General features: G+C 38.8%; 1 long non-coding RNA gene across 3 annotated transcripts in view; it reads left to right on the forward strand.

Annotated features, from left to right (window-relative positions):
- The window catches only part of LOC142603364 (uncharacterized), a 118,395-nt gene that overhangs the window by 63,170 nt on the left and 30,103 nt on the right, over positions 1-25,122 (forward strand). For 2 of the 3 annotated variants that reach the window (XR_012837285.1, XR_012837284.1), the window contains 2 exons: positions 15,535-15,688; positions 24,023-24,073. This is a non-coding gene — a long non-coding RNA (uncharacterized LOC142603364). The remainder of the gene's footprint in view (positions 1-15,534; positions 15,689-24,022; positions 24,074-25,122) is intronic. The other variant, XR_012837286.1, reaches the window with a different exon arrangement.

Raw genomic sequence — 25,122 nt, forward strand, 5'->3', positions numbered from 1 at the left:
TTCCTTTCTGCCTCCCACCTCCTACTTCTTTGCATTGCTTTTGCTGCATAGTAAATCTTTCAGAAATATGCAACATGAATTGATCATTATCCTGTCTTGCCTATGATATGTCAAGTAAGCACAAGAAGGACTTTTTTTTTTCCTGAAATAGTCCATGTTTCTTGGTTCATTTATTTTCTTACTAAGTTCAGATGGAGGATGAAAGATGCTATTTAAAAAAAAAAAAAAAAAAAAAAGAATCAATCAATTCAAGGACACAACAGAAAATGGTCTGTCATTATGCACCTTATCCAATCAAGGTATTAAAAGTTTTCTGAGTTCTTAAACGCAGACTGTGTTGCAGATTAGATATTTTCTCTTAGCTTTGGGTTCAGCTTCAATACTGCCATCGTCTTTCTGTTCTAATTTTCTTAACTCCTCACAGCTTAAATTCAACTGATACAGATGTTTCCTTTTTTTCCTCTTATCGGATCAGTTTCAAATATAAATGCTGCTGCCATATTGATGCTATCTCAAACTTTTTCTTTATTTATTTTATTTCTTTTTAGTGGCTTATCTTTTTTGCTGAAATCTTTGGAGAGTTAAGAGCCAGAACAAAGGTAAATTATTTGGGGCATCTGGGCTTGACTTGCACTGGGCAGATATAAAACAGTTCCATTTGGGGGGGAAAAAGTTACATTTCATAGAATCATAGAATCATTTAGGTTGGAAAAGGCCTTTAAGATCATCAAGTCCAACTGTTAACCCAGCACTGCCAAGTCCACCACTAAACCACATCCCTAAGCACCACATCTATGTGTCTTTTAAGTACCTCCAGGGATGGTGACTCAACCATTTCCCGGGGCAGCCTGTTCCAATGACTGACAACCCTTTCAGTGAAGAATTTTTTCCTAACATCCAATCTAAACCTCCCCTGGCAAAACTTGAGGCTATTTCCTCTTGTCCTATTACTTTTTACTAGGGACAAGAGACCAACACCCACCTGGCTATAACCTCCTTTCAGGTAGTTGTAGAGAGCAAGAAGGTCTCCCCTCAGCCTCCTTTTCTGCAGGCTAAACAACCCCAGCTCCCTCAGACGCTCCTCGTAAGACTTGTTCCCTAGACCCTTCACCAGTTTCATTGCCCTTCTTTGGACACACTCCAGCACCTCAATGTCCTTCTTGTACTGAGGGGCCCAAAACTGAACACAGTACTTGAGGTGCGGTCTCACTTGTGCTGAGTACAGGGGGACAATCACTCCCCTAGTCCTGCTGGCCACAGTATTCCTGATACAAGCCAGGATGCTGTTGGCCTTCTTGGCCACCTGGGCACACTGCTGGCTCATATTCAGTTGGCTGTTGACCAACACCCCCAGGACCTACCTTTCATAAACCCATGCTGACTGGACCTGATCACTTGGTTGTCTTGTATGTGCCATGTGATGGCACTCAGGATGATCTGCTCCATAACCTTCTGCAGCACAAAGGTCAGACTGAGAGTCCTGTAGTTACCCAGATCCTCCTTCCAGCCCTTCCTGTAGATGGGCGTCACATTTGCTAACTTCCAGTCAACTGGGACCTCCCTGGTTAGCCAGGACTGCTGATAAAGGATGGAAAGTGGCTTGGGGAGCACATTCGCCAGCTCCCTCACTAGCCTTGTGTGGATCTCATCTGGCCCCATAGACTTGTATGTGTCTAAGTGTCTTGGATGACAGGGGTTTCCTTCTGCTCCCTGTCTCTGTCTTCCAGCTTAGGGGCCTGGGTACCTGGAGAACAACTGGTCTTGCTATTAAAGACTGAGGCAAAGGCAGCTTTAAGTACCTCAGCCTTTTCCTTATCCTTTGTCACTATGTGTCCCACCACATCCAATAAAGGATGGAGATTCTCCTTAGCCATACTTTTGTTGCTAATGGATTTATAGAAACTTTTTTTTTTTTTTTATGGCAGTAGCCAGACTGAGGTCTAGTTGGGCTTTGACCCTTTTAGTTTTCCCCCTGCACAACCTCACAACATCGTTGTAGTCCTTCTCAGTTGCCTGTCCCTTCTTCAAAAGGCCATAAGCTCTCTTTTTTTTTCCTGAGTTCCAGCCAAAGCTCTCTGGTCAGCCAAGTTGGTCTTCTTCCCCATCAGCTCATCTTTTGGCACATAGGGATGGCCTGCTCCTGCACCTTTAAGATTTCCTTCTTGAAGAATGTCAATCCTTCCTGGACTCTTTTGCCTTCTGGACTGCCTCCCAAGGGACTCTGTCAACCAGTCTCCTAAACAGGCCAAAGTCTGCCCCCTGGAAGTCCAAGGTAGCAGATCTGCTGACCCCCCCCCCCCCCCTTACTTCTCTGCGAATTGAAAACTCTATCATTTCATGATCTCTATGCCCAAGATGGCCTCCAACATCACATCACCCACAAATCCTCTGTTCGCAAACAACAGGTCCAGTGGTGTGCCTTCCCTAGTTGGCTCACTCACCAGCTGTGTCAGGAAGCTGTCTTCCACATATCCCATAAACCTCCTGGACTGTTTCCTCTCTGCTGGGTTGTATTTCCAGCAGATGTCTGGTAAGTTGACGTCCTCCACGAGAACAAGGGCGAGCAATTGTGAGACTTCTCTGAGCTGCTTATAGAATATTTCAGCTGCCTCTTCATCCTGGTTGGGTGCTCTGTAACAGACTCCCACCACGATATCTGTCTGCCTTGTTGGCTTTTCACCTGATTCTTACCCATAAATATTCAACCTTTTCCTCACCATTCTCAAGCTTTAGACAGTCAAAACACACCCTGTACAGGGCTACCCCACCGCCTCTCCTTCCTTGCCTATCCCTCCTGAAGAGTTTATAGCCATCCATTGCAGCACGCCAGTTGTGCGAGTCATCCCACCATGTTTCCATGATTGCAACTATATAATAGTTCTCCAGCTGCACAATGGCTCCCAACTCCTCCTGTTTGTTGTATGTGCTGCATGTATTGGTGTAGATGCACTTCAGTTGGGCTATTGATCCCACCATCTTTTTTGGGGGAGAAGCCCTAATTCTTATGTGACTGTTTTCAGGCGCTTCTGTGGTTTCTAATATACTAATAACCCTTTCGTCTTTGCTGCCACATGGATTTCCATCCCCTGCCTCCACTGAGATGGATAATACTCTGTCTCTCATCACTGTCTGCCATGATTTATTATTAAAGTTGTAACTCACTTTGAGAGTACCTATGCCTGAATACCTCAAAGCTCAGTACAATAAAAACAATGTTTTTATCCAAAAGCAATAGTCTAATATCCTGAACTAAATAAGGAAAATAAGTTCAGTCAGGCCCCTTTTCTTCTTTTTTTCTTTTCTTATAGTGACTTCTGAACTAAATGTTATGCAGCTTCTGGATGATATCCTGAGACTGACTACCAAATGACTCCATACATTCATAGGGAAAGTTTTTGAGTGCCTTCTAGTTACTACGGCCCCTGCCCAGTTTAATCCAGTTTAATTCACCAAAGAGGTGAATTTAATATCTTCCTTGAAAAGATTACGCATGTAAACATGCTGACTGCACTGCCAGTTTTGGATAGAATTCCTATTGAATTGTCTCATGGTAAATTGCTTTATTTTTCTTACTGCAGAGAGTGAATTTTAGAAATATGACTCTCTCTAAGCTCTCTAGCAGTCTCCAGATTAACACAGTTTATGTCATTTGAAATTACTACTAGATGTCATCAGGTGCAGACAATTCAGTCACGGACGGACTACCATTGACATTTGTGAGTATAAGATGCCATGTTCTGATTTTACGTACCTCACCTAAAGTTTATTGGAGCCAACATGTTTTCCATGGACTTCAGAGAGTTATACATAAAGCCACACAAGCACAAACAAAATATTAACGATGACTTGTTTTGGAAACAATTACAGATGAGTCTATTCATAACTACAGTGATATTCTTTTACCTACATCTGAATATTCATCACTAATCCTCTTACTGCTTATACCTTCCTTAAAACTATGTTGGAATATGTGAATATTGAATTATGAATGCATGAATATTATGCTAAAAATTAACTTTGGATAACTTGTCTGTGAAGATGTGTCATGAATATGAGCTGATGACAAGCTTAATTAACATCAGTGAAAAATGTGAAAGATGCAAGAAAATAGGTCAGGAAAAAATAAAATTAAAAACTAAATAAACTGAAAAAATCATGTTGGGCCATTTCACAGCAACTAACCTTAGCTGAACCCACTGGATCTGTTAATCTTGAGTAAGTGAAAATTGTTGGTACCAGCTGTCAATTAATCAAGGGTCCAGCTGGATTCTTGTCCTGCTTGGACATTCACAATGCAGCCTCTATATGTCTTGAGCACAAAATATAAGTGTTTTTCTGCTCCCTTTTTCTCCTCAAAGACAGAAGTAGATATTCTTTATTCCACAACACTTGAGATTCAGTTCTGAATTTGCCTGAGGGTGCCTTTGGCTTAGCATGTCTGAAATGGGACTTCTTTGGTCAAGTTACTGAGTACATTTCTCTCTATCAATCATGATCACAAATGAGAAGAGGCCACATAGCACCTGGATGTTTTACAGGTACTATGGAAATCCTTTCTAATCCCTTCTATAAGGCAGAAAGGAAATATTGAAAGGAAATACACTGAAATGTCTACTTTGGAAGCAGAACCACACCCGTTTAATAGGAGTGATACTAGCCTAATTGATATAATTGGAACATTTAAGAGATATAAAGGAAAGAAGTTAAGATTAAAAATATATATAAAATAAAAAATCTTGTCAGACCATTTCATAGTACATCACAAATAACTAGGAGGGAGAGCTCAAAATCATCAATCTAATTTTTAGGAATAACACAAATCCTTCCTTATCATGCATACTGCAACTTATTTTGAGCAGTTCTGCTATCTATAGGGAAATGTTAGAGCTTTCTTTCTGAAGGTAGAATCTGAATTCTGTAATTTTTTTGCTTTTTTTTCCATATTCTTTATTTACAATATACCTTATCATGTTTCACAAAATGGTCATTTCTCCTCATGCTATCCACTAAGACCATTCTAATAGCACACCATTGATTTATCCTTACTCTATTCCTTGTAGTCACCTGAGATTCTGTATTTATTAAGAGTTTCAAGAGAATAATTGCAAAGAAAAAGGCCTATATTTTTGTGATTTTATTATTATTACAGCATTAATAGTAGTGTGCATGTAGTTTTACTCCATACATAAAGTCTTCAGTGTTCCTTGTCCTATCAGTACAAAATCTAGTATAATAAAGTAAGCATAATAATAAATAAATAAACTATGCCTACAAATCTAGTTCAGCTGTAATTTGCCAAATTAGAAATATCTCTGTCTTACTAAAGAGTCCTGCATTACAGAGCATTGTAAAAAATCAAAATCTGTCAAGTAAAAAAACCCACCTACTTATTGCAGAAAGTTGCTTTGATGGTAATTCCTCTTTTACTTCTCCTGAGAGGATTAGCTCAGGGTCTTGAAAGTGCAAAGGAGTCCAATGCATCAACTTAGAAGTCTTTTTCAACATGCAAATAATTAGATTACTTTCCTTATAAAGCCAGTGTGTCACCACCAGATGATGAGTCTCACGTTTCCTCTCATTCCCTGTGAGTGGTACATGTCTTTTTTTAACATTTCTTTTTACAAACAAAACTGGGGTTTTTTTTGTATTAAGAAGACCATTATGACCTCTGTCCTTGGAGGACCTCTGCACATTTACTTTGTTTTATTCTGTAAAGAATTTGAGGAGACTAACTCTGATGGGACTGTGGGGTTTGGGGTTTTTTTGGGGGTTTGTTTTTTTTTTTAATTTGTTTGTTTGTTTATTTTGGATCTGTTCTGGTGCATTCCTCTTCAGTACTGGGACAAGGAGCCTGACAGTCATTTAAAAGAAGAGATAAATACTGTTGGTTTACTGCTTTTTAATATTTTCATGGCCAGGTTTCAGAGAAGGGTTTCTAATAAGTTGTAGTCTGATTTATCTGTAAAAAGGTTTTGCAAAGTATCCTGCTATTAGATATTTGTTTAAATTTGTGACTGAATAGGTTCCTAAGTGACCATGAAAATAAATTTTTTCATTCAGGTTATTTTCTGCTGAGGGAAGGTCATTTGAAGTAAGGTACCTACAAGTGTTGGTGTGTCCTTATCAGAAGATTCAATACCTGTGATACTACACAGCTACTTGTCATTTAACATTTCAGTGGCTGATGCAAGTTTGTATATAAGTTATATAACTCAAACCAGTTATATTATTTTCATGTTCTGCCAAGCCAAGGATTAAATCCATGTCTGCTGTGCTTAGAAGAAGTTTTGAACCATTTCCAGCATTAGTCTTTGAATTTCCACAAGAGAGTATGTCTAAAACACTAATTTAACAAGGATAAATTCGCATCTGAGATCTTTGCCTTCAGTTGTATAAGCACATATATTTACACAGAAATATTGGGGGTGGGTGGGTGTTGGGTTTTTTGTTGCTGTTTGGTTTTTGTTTTGTTTTGTTTTGTTTTTTAAAGTAAAAGGCAGAAAGCTTTTAACTTAGCTGCCTGGATCCCTCCCTGCTTTTGGGCTGTATACCCAGATACAAGCTTCTGAACAAGCAGGAAGCTTGATGTTTGGTACTGAAAGCAGCAAAAACAGGTACTGTGCTCTCTAAAGATTTCTTGAAGTTCACGTTGAGATGGATCTCTTACTACATTGCTGGGGCAGAGGGAGGTTAGGACTAGTACACATAAAATGTTTCCTTTTAGAAAAAGATTTCTTCCCAGTTAGGAAGATTTTGTAAAGGTATGTCAAATGGAGCTTTATTTTGTTTGCTTCTAAATCTAAGGATGTAAATACCTGCAGAGATGAAAACAAAACAGGTGACAAGTTCATATATTCATATGAACTTCATATAAAGAGCTGAGAAAGCATATTGCAGTATTGATGGAAGTTATGCATGTGAGCTTCTCTATACTGGTTGCTCCGAGGACTGTTCTCATTTAATCTCCATCAATTAACAGTGACTTCATTTCCATGGAGTGTTAGAATATTGTATTTTCTTTCCAAGTTTCTTCATGTATCACTATCAAAAATATATCTTTTTGTCTCTCCATCAGTTACCAAGAAATAAGAAAAAGACACAATGAAAACCCAAGGGACAAGAAAATATGGTTAATTTTTTCTGGTTTATCAAGCTATCTTTACCATGTGGTGTAGTAGGAAATAACATAATAGTTTTCAGGTTTGCCCAGCATGGCAGTAAAGGTTCTCTGAACTGCCAAAACAATCTTAACATATCTCCTAACTGTATTATCATACTCCATCAAAAACAGTAGACCATACTGTGTCTGAATCATCCAAGAGTTCCTAAGGGCCTTAGCTGCCTCTCAGGCACTGTGCGTATTAGCTCTTAACAACGCTGGCTTTCCCTTCAAAGCTCTAGAAGGTTATTCCTTCAGAAGAACACAGAGAAGGTAATTTAATCTAAATGCACTGGTATTCTTCTCAGCGTATACATTCAATTAAGAAAGACACATTGTCCTTTTGTTGAAATGATTAAAGTTGTATTTTCGAGAGAAGAAGGCAGAAGATGGAGGTGCCTTGAGGAAAAGATTTCTGAGAAGATAGAGGAAGAACTGGTATATAATGTTAGAAAGTGTAGGGTATGAGGAAAAATGCATCATATTAAAAGCCTAAGGGGGTTTGATCTATTGGATCAAAAGGCAAATAGAAACTGAGTAAAAGTCTTACAGTCAGACCACCAGTATGAATAGGTGTAAACCAAATTGGGGAAAGGCAGAAGATGATCAGGAACTGTGAACATTTCCAAAAGAAAGATCTGGTTGACAAATTCTTCAGCTAAGATTATGAGGATGGAAAGTAGAGCAGAACAAGCTGAGGGCATTGCCAAAAGGTATTGGTTTGAAGCTGGTAAAAGTCAATGGGTTTGGGAACATTTCAAGTCTCCACACACACTAAGCTTCCAAGTAGAAAGGGTCTATTGGTTAGAAAAGGAATTCACAAACTTGTATATTAGTTCTGCCTTTTTCACTGACTCCCAGCATGACCGTAGGCAAATTGCTTCTTAGATCAACAGGCATGTGTCTCAGCTTCTCTCCATGTGCACTGCCTAAATGGGATTTTTCTTAATTCTTGTAAAGATCCTTGGTGTAAAATGTTATTATGTATTTAGGACTCTGTCTGGGAAAGAACAGCAAGTCTACTTGTTTGTGTGTCAATTTTCATATCTGTTAACACCTTTGTTTCATTCACTTGTTTACTGCTTTTTCAACATTTTTCCAACATCCAGCTAAGTCATATGTACTAAATTATCATCTGCCATATAAAATGGTCGCTCTTAACAATCTTCAGAACTGTTAGCTTTCTTTTTCTTTCCTCTCCTTCCTCCACCCAGACATTTATTGCTGCTTCTTTTTAAATTACAGTCATTCTTTGTGCAACTGTTCCATCTTTCTTAGAATATCTGGCTTCAGGCTGGTACAAGTTTTATTTGTCATTCATTTCTGGATATTAATCATTCCATTAATATTGTAGTGGGTACAGACATGATGTTAATGTCTCCTGTAACTTTTTTATGATTGGGGAACATTTACAGTGATAAACTATTCCTAGAGGGAACATTTGAAAAGAAATTAAAACAGTATAGTAAATTAAATACATTAAAACTTCCAAACATATTGAAAACATAATTTGCCTATTAAGTATGGTGACCTTTGGGTTATTCTGCTTTCAGATCTTTTTTCTTTAAGACTTTCTACTGTTTAAACTACATGGAAAGAAATTGCTCACTATTGAAAATATCCACACAGCAAGCATTTGTTTTACCCATATCTGGAATTCTCTCATGTTTCAATCAAGATGGTGAGCGGACTACAAATCACCTGTATGCAGAGAGCAGCACAAAAGGGACTCAGGAAGGGCACACCTGCCTTCCACGGAAAATTTTCCTCTGATTTATTCACAGATAGAGGAGAAATATTTCAAACATGTCTAAGTCCTAGAAAGAACTTGTCAGTTCTGTAATCTATCAGTGTCCTCAGAACAGTGATGAAGATCGTCATGTGCACAACTCCTATATTTACGTGTAAGAAGCCACCTAAAAGATGACAGATATAACTTTATCACAGTAGGTCATTTGCTTTATGTGATGAATAGAATTACCTTTTGCTTCCAATTCTCATCTTTTGTCCTTTCTAAACTTCAGTAAACAAAACTGACAGTTGCTTCCCAGAACATATTTCTCAGATTTCTGTTTAAATATTCTCCCCCCCCCTTTTCTTTTTGCTTTAGAGACTGACATATCTGGATGCTGTGAACTTGCATTTCTACTGTACTGCTTCTCATAATAATAGCATTGGCTAGGATTGGGCAGGCATGGTAAAACACAAGAGAGATGCACAGAGAGGGGAAGACCTGGGTTCATGCTCCATGGGTACCCTGGGACAAACCACTAAATATCTTTGAGTGTGGTAAATTAGGAATTTATTTTCTGTTGAACCTCAAATCACTGAGTCTGTGAGAAAGATACTTGGACACCTGTATGTCTGCTACTGGGAATGTAACTGCCTCTTTAAAATAGGATGAGCTCATCTGCCCTGTGACATTGGCTCTATTGCTTGAATTTTTTTCAACCTAATATTTTTATTTTTAATGCAAAATTATTTTGTTTTGTTTTATTTTCCCCTACTAATAGTTTTGTCTCAAAATTAAGAAAAGATGTGCCATCATTTCTTTGTCATTTTTTTCTTGTAACCTCTGTAGTATGTAATTGCAATTTATTGCAGAAAAATAATTTTATCTTCTTTTTTTTTCCCCTTATTTGGTTTGTCATTTCCTCAGTTATGTTGTGAAGTCAGTTCAGTATTCAGCAGCTAATGTAAATTAATGTGACAAGCATGATTTATAACAATTCGAGTAAAATTTCAATGTCAGGATTGTAAAAAATATTTCACATTTTAGTTGAGTAAGGCAGGGCTGATATATTCTCCAGAGTGCTTTGCTGTTGTTTATTGTTTGTTTGTTTGTTTTTTCAGATAGACATAAACAAGGAAAAAATGAACTAGCCTTAGTTCAGATGTCTCAGTATCTATCTTGAACTGAATCTCGTGTGTTTTGAGATGCTTTATTTTATTTTTAATAGTACATTCAAGGAAAGGATAACACATATTTTTAGATGCTCGTGGAGCTTCCAGATTCACAAGAGGCTATATTTCCCCCCTCACTGCTTCTACTTATATAATCTAATGCAGATGTGAGTTATGCATTAACATCAAGGGGAGAATTTTATGGCAGCTGGTGCTGAGGCGCAGCGAGCCTGAGTGGGGTGGTGAGGAGAGAATAAACAGTGACTTTCCAGTGGGAGTTTGAAAAGGCTGATGAGGAGTCTGTCTAGAGAAAGACATCTCATCTGTTCTGCTGTATTCAGACTTGTAGACTAGACACCTAAAATAATACACATCATCAGAAGACTGTTGAAGGATCCAGTGCTGCCCTTATCTGGTATAAGGCAGATACACATTGATTTTTGTTTGTAGATAGGAGAATTCTGCAGACTTAAAATGCAAAGCAGTATGCAGTCTGAAGGAGTGAGTAAAGTAACTGCAACAGCCACTGAAGTTGAACAGAAACTACTTGGTCAGAGAGGTCAGGATTTGAGACTTCGAGGGCAAACAGGAGCTGAAAATGTAGTGCAGAAATATTTGGAATTTTTTTTTTTTTTTTTAATTTTCCCACTTGTTTTATTCCCCACTATTTGGAACTTTCTGCAAGCATTAAATGGCTGTGCAAACTTTCCAAGAGTGATTTCAATAACTTCTTCCTTCAATACGTTTCGCTATGTTTTTAATCAGCTCTAACGCATAGCAACTTCTACTGTGGGCAAGTACATAGTAGTGGGGGACAAAGGAGTGTGGGATGCAGTAGAAAAAAAGGAAAAGGAAAGCAAATTTTTAAGACTAAAGGGTATACTCAGAAGTCTTACTGGTAAGTACATGTGGAAAAGTTTTACATCTGATTAAGAGTGGATAAGGGCTCAGTTTTCATAGAAACATGGAAATTCCTGGCTCATAAAGTCTAATCCTCTGCTAGTGGAAGAAACTGGCTTGCTTATATGTTCCACAGTCTTCACTGTATAGTGAATAAATCATGTGGTAGCTATACCAAGAAAGTATCCTTCTGGATCATCATGACTGGAATTATTTATCCACCCAGTATCTGGAGAGTGAGACCATTAGCGAATACAGCCTCTTCTGCTGCCCATCTCCTTCCAATGACATAAATGCTGGCACAGTGGCCAAGAGTTGGTCATGGAGGCAGGATTGGTAGGGAAGGAGAGAGGAGAAGGTTGTCCATGCTTTAAGCTATACCTGTGGGTGCACCTGGAGACATGTAGAGAGACATAAAGGTGTTCTTGTACCCAGATATCCCTTGGAGGGGAGCTTTGGGAAACCCTGCAAGAAGTAATATAGTCATAACCCAAGATGTAGATTTTAATGAGTAGTTAGCAGTATGATTGAGTCTTCCTAAAACAAAAAATTGGCATATATCTTTTAACATTATTAACAGGGTTTTAACCTCAGGTGATATTTTGATAGGAAAACAGAAAATAAAATAATTGTTCTTTTTAACATTAAACAGTATTCTTCACCAGTATCTCAATTAATTTAAAGAAAAGAGGGCGAAAATCAACATCCTCATTTCCAGACGGGAAAGCCAAGGGACAGAAAAGTGTAATAGCTTGTCCTAATTTGTGCAGAAATCTGAGTGATCCCTAGTGATCATTAAGAAGAATCCAGCCTATTCTTGGGTAATGAGGCCAAAATATAAGATGTTCTGGATGTGGCTGAGACAAGATCAGACAGACTTTGTGAAAATGAAAAGTTTACTAGATATTATACCACATCCATTCAGCGGTGTGACAGAACAAAGGCAAGAGAAGAAATCCTTGATTTGGGGATATTAGTTAGATTAGGACTTTCAATAATTAATGGTTGGGATATGCTAGAAAAAAGTGCAGTCAATTTACAATCAACCTAATCTAACATTTTAAATGTAAGGTTATGCACAAGTCTGGACCAATTTATCGTAAGTTTGTTTAATTAATGTAGATTTATTTTTTTTTAAAGTATTTCAGTGTTCTCCATATCTGAACTTGGTGGAATTACTAGAGGATTCTATTAAGCTGTGACTTTACTAATGTAATTTGATGGCTCAACATCTCAGTGTGCCTAGTTTTCACTATTTGTTCTGCTTTAAGATTTGACATGATCAGTCAGATCTGAGAATTATAATTATGCAGTGTAGAAATAGACTGCAAGATTTCAAGTCCCCACAGAAAAAGCCAGTGGGTATGTAATTAAGAACGAGAAATAAGGTCGACCTACTTTTTCCATTTAGTCTAAAATTCTCATTGATCTATCTTTATTTCTTTCTATTGATCTATTTATCTGCCTATCCAGTCTGTCACTAATAATCTTGACCTTATTTTGCATTGATTGATCATTTAAACTAATTTCTAGCCTGAATGCTGGTAATTTAATAATATGAGCCAATTAGGAGCTAAATAGAATCAATAAACCATTCTGTGACATCAATGAGAGAAACATTGAAGTACCACTGTCTCATTATTCCTTTCAGCATTTTATATTAATATTTTTAGAGCTGAAATCAACCAAAGATACTACTGAAACTAAGAAAATAATTCATAACGTGTTGTTACATTTTAGCTATCAAATTTTTCCAGCTTCAGATAATAAAAGCCAGAAAAGGGTCTTATTTGTTCAACCTCGGCAGGTACTCTTCGTCTAATCAACAACTGGTATGGGAAAAGATGGGTTTGACTTCTCACTCCCACTTTCATCGTAACAGTAATCCTTCCCAGCTGTTCTCCCCTTAACATCTATTTCAGTAGTAAAAGAAGAGCCTGATATCTTCCTTGCCAATCATCCCACAACTCAGATCAGTGTAATTCAGGGATAAATCACCATTTTGCTGAGAGGTTGAAACATTTCCCCCAGAGAAAATTCGGAAAAGCAATATTTCTGATACTGGAAAGATCAGAGAAGGAGTTGGTTGGAAGAGAATAAAACTGGTGATTCATGATGACTGCACATAATCACATGCTTCCTCCACTTGAGGTATGGTTATTGTCATGGTTTCATCTCACAAGTACATAGAAATATTGAGTTCATTAAGAAACCAAATGGAGCTGATCCTGTAGTCATGTGCCTTCAGCTAGCTCAAGTGCCTTCCTAAGATTTTGGCTTTCAAAGGACAAGTGTTGGTTACTCCATCTTTTGTACACCACCTTTTGCCAATCTCTGGTTCCTCCAGCAAGACCAAAAGCAAACCAAATACCCAGAAAACAGTTTTGTACCCTGCAAGAAGCAAGATTGTGAGGTATGTTTGGGGATATTTGTAAAATCTCTTCCTAGAGCCTGGTATGTGTCATGGGGAAAGTGATGGTGGCAGTTGCTTGTAATGAGATCCATCCCTCTTCCTTACTGAATATCTTTGTGGAAAAGTCTATTTTTTCTCATCTATTCACTATGTATCTAAATGAGCAAATAAATATACAACAATATATGAAAACCTACTAAAATCTGAGATCTCTTAGGTTTTCTCGTAGAATATTTGTCTCCCTTTTAGTCCTGGATTTAAAGTTTATTTGGTCTACACATTGCTTGTGTTGGATGAATTATAACTATGGTTTCCCACAGGCTTGAGTACAATTTGTCATTCCTGCCTCTGGATGGTGACAGATACATTCTGCTATGCCAAGAGATGGGCCATATGTAATTGTTAATAGCATGCATTAGCACTGTTGTAAGATTCTTGTTTACTTTCCTATAAGCCCTATCAGATGCTGCTCTTTTGTTTTGGAGTTTATTTTGCTTCATTTTATTGCCTTCCTGATAAATCAGTCCTAGCGACAAAACACAGATTATTATGGTTTGAGACATAAGCTTCTGTGAAGGTGCTAGATACCATCCATGTGCCATTGAGCAGCCAATATAATCCTTCCACTAAAATTTTTGTAATTCTTTGCAATTCTCTCCCTAAATTCTACTTTTCCAGCTGGATGGACAGTGAAGTGGTACTGGCCTGCCCCTCACCAGGTTCTGATTTAGGGTTGTTAGCTCTATTCTGCACATGTCCTTTCCCTGTGCCAGAAGAGATTAGCTCTACTGGCTGCTATGTAAATCCAGATGTTTGCCACATGAATAATTCTTAGTCTGTCTGAAAGCCCATGATACATTAGGGGAAGGATATTACATGCCAAATAACAGCCTACTGGAATCCCACTTGCCAATTACTTCATTTTGGGGGAAGAAGGTAATGTGCAGCAGCCAGGCCCACAGATATTTGCACAACACAGCCACTTCCTGACTTCAATTCTCTTATGTTGGATCTTTTTTGAGTTTCAGCTGTCTCGATTGTGAATGGAATGAACAGAACAAGAAAGAGACATGGCAATGGCATAGCAGTCTGAGCCAAAGTAATACATGCCTTTCCCACCCTTAAAAACTCCAAACCAACCACCCCCCCCCCTCCAACAGCAAGCAATTAAGGCAACATTTTAACAGGCATCTGCAGTGAAAAAGGCAAAGACAGCACTGGACTGCATGAGGGAATGAGAGAGAAGAATATGGGGACATTAGATGCTGTGACAGAACCAGATGACATGTCCTCATTTTAGATTATAGACACACAATATTTTTTTCCAATCTGTTGTAAAAACAGAAAAATAAGTTTTATCAAAGGGCAATAAACAATTCATTGATATTGTTAGTGGAGGAGTGGGAAAAATCTCCACGAAAGTAGTATAGGATGACGGGGAGGGTTTTGTCTGGTAATAAAAAGCTATATGAGAGTGCCATTAAGACTAACAGCACGGTCCATCTCTCCTCCTCCTTTCATAGTTCAATGATAAAGAAGAAAGCTTTTTATACAAAACAGGAAAATTCTTCTCCCTCCCCCATCTGTGCAGTTTATAAATACCCAGCTGCAGAATATCTGGGAAAATAGCCTAATTTTTTTCACGAGTGTTGTCATTCTTGTGCCAGAACCACATGTACAATTGGAATTACTGTGACCAAACAGCTTCTGGCCCTCAGGTTTCTGGGACAGAGGTTGGTCCAGAGGAAATCCAACAGTACACAGAAGTTTTTGACACTCTTTTCTAAAGCTTCTGGATTGATAGGTTGTACAGTATTCGTCCATTGTGGAAATTGGTTTTCATGTGTCCTAAGGGAATGCCACACAGATTTTGGAGGAAATCATCATCATCCTGATTGATGAACAAGCTCATTGGTGAGAAATGGTGACATCAAAGAGATCTGGTATTTAAGAGACAAATTTTCATGACAACACTTTTCAAATTAAGTACATCTCCAATTTCCTCTATTCACATTTTGCCTTCTTAAGCTCTCTTGAACCACAGCATGGTCAGTATTCACTGTTTGATGGAAGAATCCCAGTAAGCTGCAATTTTCTGAGACTGTTGTATAGTCAACTGAGTTTACATATACATACGCAAAAATTTTATTTCTTATAGCATTCTCTCGTAATCAACCATCCTACAAAGCATCTCAGATTTGGATTCAACGCAAGAAAAAGGTTAGAAGAAAAGGGAGATAGAAACTAAGGTTGTGGAGGGAATACAAATTTTAATGGTGGAAGACTTGGAAAACTACAGCAAAAGAGTAACAGTAAGCAGATGGTAGTTCCCCTTGCTTAGGAACAAGAAAAGGGAAAGTGGAATCTTTACCTGTGTTGCAAAGATACACCGCTTTTTCATTTGTTGTTTTTTGGAGGTTTTATATGGTTTTGGTTTTGTTCGGGGTTTTTTATTGTTGTAGTTTTGTTTTTTTAACATGGAGCAATAAAATCTAAATATATTAAAGTAATAATCATATAATTTGGGGAGGAGGGAGGGAAGGAGGGTGTTGGGGATGTTTGTTAATCATAACCTATTCCACAAATTTAAAATCAATGCAGCTCAAAATAAGTCCTCCATTTGCAGATCTATAAACTATATATTTTTACTTTTTGTCTGGCTCTAAAAGCTAGATCAATGGAATAGATTTCCTTGAAGAGCAAATGAGGGTTGTCCATTTCCCTTCCTCCCAAATCAGTTATTATTTTATTTCTTTTTCATGTAAGCTTCTTTTTGCATTATTTCTAAACCTTGCTGTGAGTAGATTTGCAAAAGGTGAAATAAAGTATCTGGAGATTCCATTAATGGAGCCCATTCATTAATGATAAAAAGCATTGGATTAAGACTCTTGCATTAGTGGAGTTTCCTAATAGTATTCAAGATTTTTTGTAAACATTCTTTTTAAAAAATTTTTTCTGGAATTTATGTTTATTTTAATAATATATCCTTTGACTTCATTTCCTTTTGTTACTGTTCCATAATTCTCTTTTTGTCCTTCATTTTGAACTGTAGTTTTCTCTACGTTAAACTTAAAAGAAAACCCCACTTATTTAACTGCCAACTCTTCAGACCTTAGAGACTACATTGCCTTGGAAACTAGAAGTTTATGTAAGGATAATGGATTTCTGTTATTTGACAACTCAGCAATCTAATTATATAGTGACAGATACAGTTCTGGTTACATCTAAATTTATGATTGGTTAAATTTCATTTTACAAGAATAGATTAATCATTAAATATCAAATTATCTGTAGATTTTTGTATTTTGAGTTGTTCATTATTCCATAGATACAGATAATAAAATGAAAATCGTTGCAAGAACTTGTTTAAAAATTAAAAGAAAATTACATTTTGAAAACGAATCCTGAATTTTGCATGGGACATGTTTAAACTGGGTTATAAAATATTACATATTTAATCTCTCAGAGGAAAGGCTCCTGGTGGTTATACCCAGGTTATTCAAACTCAGTATTCAAAGATGATATAAATGCATTTGGAGTACCTATGTCAACTAAAAGGATAGTATAACTCCTCCACATGGCATGGCCACGATCATCAGTATCAGCTTTGTATAGAAATTTAGCTGCTGTTCTCCGTCTCTTGGGTCAGTGCTTTGTGGAGGATCTATAAGACTTCCCCAGGCTGTACGCAGTGGGCTGCAGCGTGCTGAGGGATATCAGTGGTGCATCTAAGAAATCCATTTTCTCTCCTGCAAAGTCAAAGCACTCCTCTTGACAGGTGTTGTGAGGAAGAACAAGCTGGGCTAGTTTCATGCTGTAAAGATGTAATTCCTACATCATAACCAGGGAAAGAAGCAATAGGACTGATAAGTTAGCAAACTAAGCTGGGAACCTTGTGGGGGGGAGTAAAAATGGTTCTTTCTAATATACAAGGAAACAAGTAGGTAGATCCTAGACCAGCTTTCAGATTTTTGTATTTTCAGTGTCCTGTTTGATCTTATCTGATTTCACCAAGCCATGAGTTCCTTTTAAAGGAATACCTGTGACTGAAGGTACACATGTGCCTAGGTTTGATGATGCTTTCATTTTAAAATTTTCCACCACACTGTCACAATTTTAGAGTTTATTTGCCCTGCCAGAGCCCACTTCCTCCAAGGTAGAGAGATTACCAAAAATATTTGTGCAGTGATAATCCTTCTAGATTTATGCTCTCAACATGGAGTTCACCACCTGCGCTGAAGATTATACAAGGATTAAAACAAATTTCAGATAAAATTATAACACAATGTAAAAACTGCAGTTTCTGATTTAGATATGCTTTCCTTGTTGCTGTCTATTCCTAGCAACTCTCTTTCCTCAGTTGCAAATTTAAGTATGGATGTTATTTTCTTTTGTTTTCTATGTCTCAACACGGTACTATTAATGTTGTAAATTTTTATTAAAAAGGTGAGTATTCTGTGCAAGGGAAAATGTCTTGGAAAGTATCACCTTAATTCACACAGCTTGCACACTTCTGGAGTCTTTTCCAATATCAATTCTATCTAGTTCTTTCTCATAAATATTCACAGAAAGCACTCCTCCTTAGCTTTAAAACCTGACCCTAGGATCCATCAGCCTTACCGTCTCACTAACTATTGGACGGGGATTTTTATCTTTGTAATCCTGAAGAGCACTGTCATGGTAATGGTGGTTTCTAAGTAGCAAGAGGCATCATAAATATCAGAATGTATATTTTTTACATTCTATCATAAAATAGAGATCTGAGGATGTTTTGCTCAAACTTTCCCAAAAATATTATCATTTAACAGAAACAATCTAATACTAGGTGGCTGGAGAATTCTTTGAGGCCAGTATCAAGAAGGCATGATATGCAGTGCCAGCACTGGCACACAAATCTTGATTTCCATGTGAAAAAATTATAGTATAATAAAGATTATTACAGTATTATTACAGCCCAGTAAGCTTTCTCACTTCCACTCGAGTCAGATTTTAAGGAGAGAGCTCCCTGTGCATTGTTACATCTCTGTTGTAGAAAACATAACCATTCTAAGGATAATTAAATTAAATAACAAACTGTCATTAAGTAAAATTGAAGGGCTAGTAAAAATCAGGAAAGCAAGCTAGACTCACTTTTTTGTACTTGATTTACCCAGTTGATGTTAGGCATCATGTTTGTTGCTGAAAACTGCATCATCTACGTTACTTCAGTAGAGAAGCTTACTTGGGTGAATGCACTGAATGTAAATATCTCTGGGCTTTTGGGTTTAAATCAGCCATTAGCACTGCCTTTTATTTTATCTGATTAACATTTATACACTAAGGAAGGGAATACTTTCTTAGCCTAGCAATAGGGATTTGTGTTTTCCTCTTTACATCCTCAAGTACAGACAATAACCCCCTCTGGTCTTGAACCAGAGCCAGAGAGATTAAACTGGCCTAACTAATAGTAATGATCCTCCTCTTGTAGAAATAGTCACTGGAATTACTTTATGTTCTCCCAGGTGTCTGCCTGGCTCTAGTGCCCTTGGCTATACCCCCCTTGGGAGTTTTAGAAGGAAGGAGAACAGGCCAGCCCTGCTCTCTGCTCTCTTTTTAACTCTCAACAGATCAAGCACTCTGGGCAGTTGCTATGAAACACAGGCAATTGTCACTGTCTCTCAGTGCCACGTTTGCCGGATAGGGTTAAACCCATCTGTTCCACTGTAATATACTCAGATATGTTGTGAGGAACATACTGCAGATCAGACAAACAAGGAAGAAATATCAGATGCATGAAGATTTAAAAAAAAAAAAAAAAAAAAAGCACAAAGAAACCCCCCTATACTCAGTTGTATTACTGATAAAGAAGCATAAGATTACAGTTTTCATAAACTTTCTGATTCTCTTAGGAAGATTACTGGAAAGTTCTCCTCTGGAGTTGCTTATGTGGCAACATCAATAACAGAACAAAAATAAAGCTTCAGCTCTCCCTCAAGTTCTTGTAAATTAAAACTAAAACTCTAGCTCCCCATATCTGATGAATAGAGAATGCAGCAGTATTCTCAAATTTCTTAGGTTTTGTAGAGACAATGATTTACCCTTAGAGCCACTGGTAGTTGTGTGATAATTGAAGGTGAAATTGAAGATGAATTTTCTGTGAAACAATGAAGAAGTAAATACTCTTGAGCATCTTTTAAAATAGAGATTCCCCCCCCCCCCCCCCGAATATTTTGTTCTCAGCAAATGCAGATTTAGATGTTTGTGTTGGGGATTGCAATCTGTATACTGTTTATTTTAGGGACAAGTCTTATAACAGCTTCTTCCTTGTAAATACTCAAAAGTGGTAGATTAGAATATGCCTGACTTTTATCAGAATTTGTATATATCCACATTTTGCGAAGTGAGCCTTCTCATTTTACTACAGGTCATACAACTTTTCCCATGTTTTTTCACCCCATGAAGTGGTGACATCTCTAGTAGTGCATTTCATGCTTCACAGCACTGACAGATGCACCTCAGTCTAGTGAAAGGTGAGCAGGCTTGGTCATTACATGAATGTGAAAACCAATGTGTGTGACATGAAAGTGGCTTATGTTATGATAGTCCTTATCTCATCCCTCCCCACTTCAACTTTTTCTTCTGGGGTACTCTGCACAGCGCTATCTTGAGACAAACCTATACAAGTACTTAGGTTCCTAAAAATGAGAATAATTGTATTTACAAAAGTGTAAGTAATTAGGCAAATCCTCTAAAGGTTTTGATTCAAATTTCCCAATTATTTCTGCTGATGTCTCTTTTATAAGGCCTCCTTGGGTGCTTCTGTGATGATTACACTTTTAAATATCTAACTGTGACCTTTTTACATGTTAGATTGTTGAGTGAATTGCTGTTATGGCTGTGCAATGCAAGAATATGGTGCATATATTAATAATCAACATGCTGTACCATAGTTTTGCCATTAATAACCATTAAGTACTCAAGCTTGAGTACATCCATTTTTCTATTTGCCCAGTTACATGCTGGAGACTCCAGGCAGGCTTTGTGCAATCTCCGTTGGCAGCACAAGCCTGCCGCTTCCAGAATAGAACGGCTTGAACTTTTCACAGTTGCAAATCAGATTTCTCTATCAGAGCAGCAATTTTTAAAAGGCAATATTTTCCTTTTTACCTAATTATGTTGCTCTCTGTATAATAGATGAAAGAAATTGAAATATCCTGGTTTTATCCTTGTATTTTCAGCGGAGCAGAAGATAAACATCCAGGCACTGTTCTGTGACAATGGCTCTCTGGGGAAAGAGAGATACACGCACTTTTTTTTTCCCCGTTCTGCAAAAGATCCCCAAGTAATTTATCCAGGTCATTTTATATAGTCAGCATAGCTCCTGACACATGTGTTCATTTTCCCCCAGAGCAAGAGACACAATAACTCATTACTACTGTAGGACTCCTCTTCAGTGATTTAGTCAAGTTGTTGTCTGACTCCCTGATTAATTCATACGGCTTCCTCAAAAACTCTTACTTAATAAAGTGACAGAGTTCTTGGCAGGTTCCCACTCTCTAGCAGAATAATTGTGTGGCCTTCTGCAGCACGCAGGCTGCTGGAAAAGCTTCTGGGTCTGGACAAGCTGTTTGAAAAGTGACTTGGCTGCAAGACAAAGCCATGCTGGCTGAACCTCTGTGCTATCTCCCAAGGAGATTGCCATGGTAGTGCAGATAGCCTATTAACAACCTTCTCTGTTTGCTTCTGTCTCCCTGGGCAGCAAAAATACTTGTTTAAAGGCAAACACAAAGGCTGTCAAACAGAAAGGGAAAACAAACAGCTGAGGTCCAATAGCACATCCCGAGTCATGGATCAGTGGCCAAGTGCAGATGTGCAAATCAACACATTATGTTTAAGAGCTACTTATACACAAACGCCACCTAGAAGCCGCCATTTGTCCTGGTCTTATTTATTTATTCAATGGTTTGGGTTGGAAGGGACCTTAAAGATCATCTAGTTCCAATCCCCCTGACATGGGCAGGGACACCCTCCACTAGACCAGGTTGCCCAAAGCCCCATCCAACCTGGCCTTGAATGCTTCCCGGGATGGGGCATCCACAGCTTCTCTGGGCAACCTGTGCCAGTGTCTCACCACCCTCACAGTGATGAATTTTTTTCATTATATCTAATCTAAATCTATGTTCTTTTAGTTTAAAGCCATTACCCCTTGTCCTCTCACTACATGCCCTTGTAAACTGCCCCTCTCCAGCTTTCCTGTAGGCCCCTTCAGGTACTGGAAGGGCACTTGTGTTGGTTTTGCGTGGCAAGGTTTTGGTAGCGGGGGGGGCTACAGAGGTGGCTTCTGTGGGAAGCTAGAAGCTTCCCCTGTGCCTGACAGAGCCAATGCCAGCTGGCTCCAAGACGGACCCGCCGCTGGCTAAGGAAGGAAAAAAAACAGAGAGAGCTTTTGCAGCCAGAGAGAGGAGTGAGAAGATGTAAGAACATCGGCAGACACCAAGGTCAGTGCAGAAGGAGGGGGAGGAGGTGCTCCAGGCACCGCAGCAAGATTCCCCTGCAGCCCGTGGTGAAGACCATGGTGAGGCAGGCTGTCCCCCTGCAGCCCATGGAGGAAGGATGAGGGGGTGTAGCGATTCCACCTGCAGCCCGTGGAGGACCCCACGCCAGAGCAGGTGGAGACACCTGAAGGAGGCTGTGGCCCGTGGGAAGCCCGTGCTGGAGCAAGCTCCTGGCAGGACCTGTGGCCCCATGGGGAGAGGAGCCCACGCCAGAGCAGGTTTGCTGACAGGACTTGTGACCCCGTGGGGGACCCACGCTGGAGCAGTCTGTTCCTGAAGGTCTGCACCCCGTGGGAGAGACCCACACTGGAGCAGTCCATGAAGGACTGTAGCCCATGGGAAGGACTCACGTTGGAGAAGGACATGGAGGACTGTCTCCCGTGAGAGGGACCCCATGCTGGAACAGGGGAACGATGAGAGTCCTCCCGTTGAAGATGAAGAAGTGGCAGAAACACCATGTGATGAACTGACCGTAACCCCCATTTCCAAACCCCCTGTGCCGCTGAGGGGGTGGAGGTTGAAGCCGGGAGTGAAGTTGAGCCCAGGAAGATGGGAGGGGTGGGGGGAGATGTTTTAAGATTTGGTTTTATTTCTCATTCCTCTACTCTGTTTTGCTTAGTAATAAATTAGATTAATTCCCTCTCTAAGTTCAGTCTGTTTTGCTCGTGATGATAATTAGAGAATGATCTCTCCCCGTCCTTATCTTGACGCATAAGGGTTTTTTTCATTGTACTTTTTCTCCCCTGTCTAGAGAAGGAGGGGAGTGATAGAGGGGCTCTGGTGGGCACGTGGCCCTCAGCCAGGGTCAACCCATCACACCACTATAAGGTCTCCCTGGAGGCTTCTCCAGGCTGAACAATCCCAACTATCTCAGCCTTTCCTCACAGGAGAGGTGCTCCACCCCTCTGGTCAACTTTGTGGCCATCCCCTGGACTCGCTCCAAAGGTCCATGTCTTTCTTATGTCGGGGACCCCCAGAGCTGGACGCAGTACTCCAGGTGGGGTCTCACCAGAGCGGAGTAGAGGGGCAGGATCACCTCCCTCGACCTGTTGGTCACGCCTCTTTTGATGCAGCCCAGGACACGGTTGGCTTTCTGGGCTGCAAGTGCACATTGCTGGGTCATGTTGAGCTTTTCATCAATCAACACCCCCAAGTCCTTCTCTTCAGGGCTGCTTTCAATCCATTCCCTGCCCAGCCTGTATTTGTGCTTGGCATTGTTCCAACCCTTTTGCAGGACCTTGCACTTGGCCTTGTTGAACTTCATGTGGTTCACACAGGCCCACCTCTCAAGTTTTCGTACTCTGCACCTTGGTTTCACCAGCCCAGGGGTCCTCATGCCACTGTATCATTTCATGCACAGCCACTGTTCCGTGTATGTCTTTGCCCTTTACTACCTTCTTCTAGATTATGTGTTTTCACCTTTTGCCTAGTTGTCAGTTGGTATCTCAGTATGTATTTTTTGAATTTTCTGTTCTTTATCAGCAGCCTTCTCCCTCATGGCCAATTTCTATTTCATGGTAATATGCAGAAAGTGGATATATAGGTAAAAGAGCTAATTAGGAACTTTGAATTGAGTCTCAGAAGACCCAATTTCTGTGGTTAGATTAAATATAAATATGAATATAAATCTGACAATACATAAACTTTCATAGCATCTTAGATCAGAGCACAGAAAGAATCTGTTTCCTGTAAATACAACAGAGTTATTTTTACCTGTTGTAAAAAGGGTATTGGAGAATATGACCTTCAGAGATCCTTTCCAACCTCAGTCATTCTGTAACATTTATACATCTGGGCAAGAAAAGTCACTTCTAAAGGATCTCTTATCTTACTACTATAATAACCCTGACAAAATCATCTCTACTGTTTCATGCATGTTGTAATTATGTCTGATGGAAGGCAAATTAGCAAGTTTCTGTGTTCCACAAAATGAACAAACTAAGCGGTAACTGTGAGGTGGGACTGAGAATGCTGTAACATCAACAGAGTGCAGTGAGTGGGGTTTGTACCTATTTGTTAGCTAATTGAGAAGGAGTCTTTTGACAAGCCCTAACAGATACGAACACCCGGTGGTGCAAACTCTCAGTATTTATTCTTCCTCCACTTTTACAGAGAATGTATAAAATGGAGTGGTTTGTAGTTTGGAAATGGCCATTCTAGCAGGTAAATAGTTCCTCTTACACTTTAACAGTATATCTCAGAGAATCTTTTCAACAGCTGTGAAGAGCAGTTAGGAACTTGAGAATCCTTTCCTTCCTATTAGATTAATTATTTCTATAATGTAATCATGGACAGGTATGGGCAGGGATCAGGTCTCCAGTCTTCTGAAAACATAGAAAAAATATCAACTTAAATAACTTCTAGTTATATAAAGCATAAGAAATAGACTTAGTAACACACTTGAATGTGAAGTAACAGCACAATATTTGTAATTAAAGAACACAGCTGTGTTCTTTATAGACTTTCCAGTGCAGTGGCTGATCAAAAATATTATGGGAACAATCCTTTGGAAGTGTCTTCTCCAAAAATATTTTGCTCAAAAACAAATTGAAATTTTTATTCCTTCTGTTTGGGGTGGATTTAACTCAATTTGTAATTAAAATATTTTTATTTTCTAATTCAAACAGTTCTAAAATTAAAGGTTGAAATGCTCTATTTACAACATGCGAACATCAAGTGATTGCAATTATCCTATGGCACCATCTCCATGGCTATTATCGCTTTAACCATAATTGTCACCAAATATTTTGTAGGCAGCATGGTGCATGATATTTAACACTTCTGTAAACTGTGCTTTCTCTTCCATGTACTTATTGCAAGAAGAATATCAGATCATAGCCACTAATATGAGCCAGCCAAAAGATTTGTCTTTTGTTCCTTCATATATTTACCCCATCGTGTCACTTCCTACATTTTAACGTCTCTGATGATGAATAAGGAAACAACATACCTGCAATGTCAGAATAAAAATGGAAGTAAATGTAAAACATCAGAGGCTTTTGTGAAAACTTAATTTGTAGGACTTATACTTTAATTATAATAAAAGTAGATTAGAGAGGGTGGGGGTGGCATTGGGATTGCTTTCTCTGCAGGCTTCTGGTATGTGGAGCCTACAGAGTCAGTTTTGAGATAGAGTGGGAAGGAAAATAAAAATACAACTAACTAGAAAAGATTATTCATGTATTCTCTTTATAGTTATCCTCAGCATTTTC

Source organism: Balearica regulorum, chromosome 11 (assembly GCF_011004875.1).
Source record: "Balearica regulorum gibbericeps isolate bBalReg1 chromosome 11, bBalReg1.pri, whole genome shotgun sequence".
NCBI lineage: Eukaryota > Metazoa > Chordata > Aves > Gruiformes > Gruidae > Balearica > Balearica regulorum.